This window comes from Bos taurus, chromosome 26 (assembly GCF_002263795.3).
Source record: "Bos taurus isolate L1 Dominette 01449 registration number 42190680 breed Hereford chromosome 26, ARS-UCD2.0, whole genome shotgun sequence".
Classification (NCBI taxonomy): Eukaryota; Metazoa; Chordata; class Mammalia; order Artiodactyla; family Bovidae; genus Bos; species Bos taurus.
Genome location: NC_037353.1, coordinates 1,086,837 through 1,093,543, shown reverse-complemented (window position 1 = coordinate 1,093,543; position 6,707 = coordinate 1,086,837). Strand labels below are relative to the sequence as shown.

The window sequence follows — 6,707 nt, the reverse complement described above, 5'->3', positions numbered from 1 at the left end:
TGTTCCATGTCCACTTCTAACTGCTGCTTCCTGATCTGCATAGAAATTTCTCAAGAGGCAGCATAGAAAACCCTAGGGCACTGCCAGACACACTCGTGGGGTGGGGTGCTTTCTGCAAGCCCAGGGACTTTTCTCACCCGAGCATTGATAAAGCAGCACCCTGCTTGCTGGGCAGCTCACGCACAGGGGCCTAGCTTGAAAGGAGGAACAAGGTGCAGAATGAGTACCTCACAGGACCAGAATGGCTGTTCCACTAATAGAGATTCCCTTTCGAGGTCTTGTGATGCACAGAGGGACTTGGAGCTTGCAATTGGTGGAGTTCTCCCAGCTGAGAAACAAATTAAAGATAATTTGTGAGAGGTCAAAGCCCAGATTCACTGCTGCATAAGTCACCACCTGGAATGCCTTTGAAGCTGTGAGGTGTGGTAGTATGAGCAAGTAAATCTTATCTATCAGCTTAAAGAGAAAACACTCCAGCAGCAGGCCCAACAGCTCTACTGGTTACTGGGCCAGTTCAGTTGTCTTATTCATCAACTGGAGTGTAGCCAATCAAGTCTCAATGTGCCTGGACAGACTGGGCAGTCTGACCCTCAAACCTGAAGATGCAACTGCCCGACTCTGAAGCTGACATATCTGCCCTGCACCAGGCAATCGCCACATTTGGGTCTCTTAAGACCATTCAATAAAGTTTTCTGTGAGTATGGTTTCAGTGTGTCTGCCCTCTAATGCCCTCTTGCAACACCTACCCTCTTACTTGGGTTTCTCTTACCTTGGGTGTGGGGTATCTCTTCACGGCTGCTCCAGCAAAGCACAGCCTCTGCTCCTTACCTTGGATGAGGGGTATCTCCTCACTGCCGCGCTTCCTAACCTTCAACGTGGGATAGCTCCTCTAGGCCCTCCTGTGCCCGTGCAGCCATGGCTCCTTGGATGTGGGGTTGGTCCTCCCGGCCACCACCCCTGGCCTCGGGCATAGGGTTGCTCCATTCTGAAAGAGATGGGAATACCAGACCACCTGACCTGTCTCTTTAGAAATTTGTATGCAGGTCAGGAAGCAACAGTTAGAACTGGACATAGAACAACAGACTGGTTCCAAATAGGAAAAGGAGTACATCAAGGCTGTATATTGTCACCCTGCTTATTTAACTTATATGCAGAGTACATCATGAGAAACGTTGGACTGGAAGAAGCACAAGCTGGAATCAAGATTGCTGGGAGAAATATCAATAACCTCAGATACGCAGATGACACTACCCTTACGGCAGAAAGTGAAGAGGAACTAAAAAACCTCTTTATGAAAGTGAAAGTGGAGAGTGAAAAAGTTGGCTTAAAGCTCAACATTCAGAAAACGAAGATCATGGCATCTGGTCCCATCACTTCATGGGAAATAGATGGGGAAACAGTGGGAACAGTGTCAGCCTTTATTTTTCTGGGCTCCAAAATCACTGCAGATGGTGACTGAAGCCATGAAATTAAAAGACGCTTACTCCTTGGAAGGAAAGTTATGACCAACCTAGATAGCATATTCAAAAGCAGAGACATTACTTTGCCAACAAAGATTCGTCTAGTCAAGGCTATGGTTTTTCCTGTGGTCATGTATGGATGTGAGAGTTGGACTGTAAAGAAGGCTGAGCGCCGAAGAATTGATGATTTTGAACTGTGGTGTTGGAGAAGACTCTTGAGAGTCCCTTGGACTGCAAGGAGATCCAGCCAGTCCATTCTGAAGGAGATCAGCCCTGGTATTTCTTTGGAAGCAATGATGCTAAAGCTGAAACTCCAATACTTTGGCCACCTCATGCAAAGAGTTGATTCATTGGAAAAGACTCTGATGCTGGGAGGGATTGGGGGCAGGAGGAGAAGGGGACGACAGAGGATGAGATGGCTGGATGGCAACACTGACTTGATGGACGTGAGTCTGGGTGAACTCCTGGAGTTGGTGATGGACAGGGAGGCCTGGTGTGCTGCGATTCATGGGGTCGCAAAGAGTCGGACACGACTGAGTGACTGAACTGAACTGAACTGAAGACAATTCAAATTCCTGAGCACCTGATGGCTCATGCTAGTTCATCAAATATTGGGTCCTTCTTAGAGAAGAGAGGCTACATCCCATTGCCAGAGCAGAAGTCAGCATCCAGCACCACAGCTGTCCCTCTCAGTGAATGGCTCCTTGGAAGCAAACCTGCCTTGGTCACCAGGCTCCTTACCTACCCAGCATCAATCTCCAGGACTGGCTCAACCAAAAGCAGACCTTGGAGAACAGTCAGACATCTTCTAGAACCTGCAGTTTCTTGAATAATGTCTGGGGCAACCTTAAAAGGTTTGGAAAACTGGCTCCACAAGAGTCAGCAACAACTAGTTTCTAAAAATGCAAGTTATCAAAAAGTCTTAATAGCTATACCACTACCAGTTCTTACTCCATTGAAATTGAAAAAGTTAGCAATCTAGAGCCTCTTGATCAAGCTGAGATGGATCTTTCTGGTTGGCTGGTAACTCCCCAGGAATCCCATAAGCCTGAGAAGCCTGGCAATGGCAGCTGTGAAACCTCCAGTGAGAAGTTTAAGCTCTTGTTCCAGGTGTTCTGGGAGTCCTACAATGTGAATGACTGGCTTGTTAAGTCTGATTCCTGTACCAACTGTCAGGGTAACCAGCCCAGAAGTGTGGAGACTGAGAACCTGGGCAATCTGAAATGCATGAATGACCATTTGGAGGCCAAGAAACCCTTGTCTACTCCATGACTACTAAAGATTGGCTTGTCCAGAACCATCAAGACCCATATAAGTGGAGGAGGTCTGCAAAGCCAAAGACATTTGTATAAGTTTTGCAAAGTGCATGTGTGATGAAAATTGTGAGAAGGAAGCTCTGTGTAAATGGCTTCGGAAGAAAGAAGGAAAGGATAAAAATGGTATGCCTGTGGAACCAAAACCTGAACCTGAGAAACATAAAGATTCCCTGAACATGTAGCTCTCTCCATCCAGAAGAGAGGCAGCAGAACAAGCTAAGGCACCAAAGGCAATGCGTTCTTCTAGAATTGCTGATTTCTTCCAAGTTATAAGGAACAGTCCCTTGTCAAAGTGGCTCATGACCCCCTCACACAAGAAGGATGTTCCAAGGAAGTGCCTCTTACAGAGGATAGGGCTAACAAACAAAAGCTTACACCCCTTGGCCACCTCCTGGTGTCTCTTTAACACAGCTGAATGGGTCTTGCCAGGAAAGATGACAGGAAATTTTAGCCCATTATCCTCAGGAGAAGACAAGTGGCTACTTTGAAAGAAGGCCAAGGAAGTATTGCTTAATTTGCCCCTACAGGACGAACACAACTTTCCCCTAGACCATTATGGCCTCCCAGCAGTTTGTGATCTCTTTGCCTGTATGCAGCTTAAGGTTGATTTTTTAAAAGTAATTGTATCAAACCCCTCTACAGATGTGAAGGAATCAAGTACTAGCCAAGCAAATTTTCTGCAGATTATCACAAATCCATTAGCTGAGTGACTGTGGCTTGTGAAATCATTGTTTCTGGGTCTGATGTAGTTCCTTTCCTGCCCAATTTCAAACAGAAATTACTCATCAAATTATGAGTTACTGTGTAAAAGAAAATGGCTATTTGTTGATGCTGAGGTGATTCAGTTCCTTCTTACAGAAGTATTAATTCACCCCTACACTAGAAATGCATCTTAGTGGGTAGGTCTTTTTCATAAGCCTCCATGGCTCCTTAGATTGCATTGTTATTAGAAGTACATTAAAACGCTGCAGTTTTAAAAATGAAATAGTTTGATAATCAAAGTGTGTTGATGTATTCTAAAGCTAGTAAAATTACCCAGCCTTTTGGTTGCCAGTCTTTGGATGCTTCCCTTATCATGGGTTTTCTTCCATTAACGGTGAATTCTTCTGTTTAATTAAGATACTATTGTATTTTACACAATTAACCTTGGCAATATAGTAGTTTTTCCTTACCAAAACATGTTTTGAAAGTCTTGGTAATTTTTGACATTTATCACAAAACATTTTAGCTTAGGTTCCAGATTCTACATCATTTTTCTTCTTTTGAAAGAAACTCAGCTTTTGCAAGATCTGTCTTTACTCCTTTCTCTAAATGTTATTATGAAAGAATACAGCTCTTTCAGAAGGGCTCCATATTGCTTGAAGACTATATTCAGGGTAGTTCTATCCTCTTTCAAAATATTCTGAAGAACTACAGGCAGAAGAGCCCCAGTGCCTACTAATCAAAAAACAAACTATGTTGGAAATGTAGTACTTGAACTATTCACTATCCTAAATGTTACTGGTGCATCCTGTGTAAATGGAAGCTGAACTTGACACTTGGTGCTTTTAACTAGGCATAAATTAAATGTCCACTCATTGCAAGCATAGCATACCTATACCTCTAAAAGGATAATGCAGTGACATTTTAGTGAATAGGAAGTTTTGAACACTTGTGCCTTAGGGTGTTTATTGAAACTTTATGAAAACTATCAATGTTTCCTTAGTATCCAAAGTTATGTCCATGCTTGAAAAAGTTTCTCTGTAGGAGAGAGATGGTATTTATACCATGTTTTAAAATTCTCTGAGATGTCTTGGCTGCTTTCCACTTTTAAACTATTAAGCCACTCAACTTGCCTATGTTATTGGAAATATCTTTAAAGTTTGTGATGTGGTAATCTAGAAAGCCCTTTTGAGGAAACTTCACAGTCTCAGTGTCATTGACATACAGCTTCACTAGAGTTCTTAACCACAGCTGAAAGGAGCCTATTATTTTTTTAATTCTTCCAGACACCATTTAGAACTTTAAGGTGGTGGGTAAAAACTTAAGGAGCTCTCTCATTATCTTAGGTTGCAGGAAACTTTGTAATTGAGGTTTAACACATTGTGTATCCCTAAATTAACATTAATCACTATGCTAATGAGTATGTAAACCATTCTTTTGCATTGATGCATTTTGTACCTCTCCATTCATTAAAAGCATAAGAGCTCCCCCCCGCCCCAAAGAAAGAAAACCCTAAAGATGCCACCAGAAAATTACTGAATATAGTAAAGTTGCAGAATATAAAATTAATACACAGAAATCCCTTGCATTCCTATATGCTAACAATGAAAAATCAGAAAATTAAGGAAATAATCACAATCACCATTGCAACAAAAAGAATAAAATACTTAGGAATAAATTTACCTAAAGAAACAAAACACTTGTATACAGAAAACTATAAAACTCTGATGAAAGAAATCAAAGATGACACAGATAGATGGAGAAATATACCATGTTCTTTGATTGGTACAATCAATATAGTGAAAATGAGTTTACTACCAAAGCAACCTATAGATTCAATGCAATCTCTATTAAACTACCAACAGTATTTTTCAAAGAACTAGAGCAAATAATTTCACAATTTGTATGGAAACACAAAAGACCCTGAATAGCCAAAGCAATCTTAAGAAAGAAGAATGGAATTGGAGGAATCAATGTTCCTGACTTCAGACTATGCTACAAACTACAGTCATCAAGACAGTATAGTACTGGCACAAAGACAGAAATATAGATCAATGAAACAAAATAGAAAGCCCAGAGATAAATCCACATACCTCTGGACACCTTATCTTTGACAAAGGAGGCCAAGATATACAAGGGAGAAAAGATAGTCTCTTCAATAAGTGGTGCTGGGAAAACTGGTCAACTACATGCAAAATAATGAACCTAGAACACTTTCTCAGAGAAGGCAATGGCACCCCACTCCAGTACTCTTGCCTGGAAAATCCCATGGATGGAGGAGCCTGGTAGGCTGCAGTTCATGGGGTGGCTAGGAGTCGGACACGACTGAGCGACTTCACTTTCACTTTTCACTTTCATGCATTGGAGAAGGAAATGGCAACCCACTCCAGTGTTCTTGCCTGGAGAATCTCAGCGACAGGGGAGCCTGGTGGGCTGCCATCCATTGGGTCGCACAGAGTCAGACACGACTGAAGAGACTTAGCAGCAGAAGCAGCAGCAGAACACTTTCTAACACCATACACAAAAATAAATTCAAAATGGATTAGAGACTTATTTTTTTTTAATTTTATTTTTAAACTTTACATAATTGTATTAGTTTTGCCAAATATCAAAATGAATCCGCCACAGGTATACATGTGTTCCCCATCCTGAACCCTTCTCCCTCCTCCCTCCCCATACCATCGCTCTGGGTCGTCCCAGTGCACTAGCCCCAAGTATCCAATATCGTGCATCGAACCTGTACTGGCAACTCGTTTCTTACATGATATTTTACATGTTTCAATGTCATTCGCCCAAATCTTCCCACCCTCTCCCTCTCCCACAGAGTCCATAAGACTGTTCTATACATCAGTGTCTCTTTTGCTGTCTCGTACACCGGGTTATTGTTACCATCTTTCTAAATTCCATATATATATATTAGTATACTGTATTTATGTTTTTCCTTCTGGCTTACTTCACTCTGTATAATAGGCTCCAGTTTCATCCACCTCATTAGAACTGATTCAAATGTATTCTTTTTAATGGCTGAGTAATACTCCATTGTGTATATGTACCACAGCTTTCTTATCCATTCATCTGCTGATGGACAACTAGGTTGCTTCCATGTCCTGGCTACTATAAACAGTGCTGCGATGAACACTGGGGTACACGTGTCTCTTTCCCTTCTGGTTTCCTCAGTGTGTATGCCCAGCAGTAACAAACACATGAAAAGATGCTCAACATCACTCAT

General features: G+C 42.0%; 1 pseudogene; it reads left to right on the top strand.

The window, feature by feature from the left end:
• Positions 1-207: 207 nt before the first annotated feature.
• On the top strand, positions 208-3,684 carry LOC785441 (nuclear receptor coactivator 4-like; annotated as a pseudogene).
• The last annotated feature ends 3,023 nt before the right edge of the window (positions 3,685-6,707 follow it).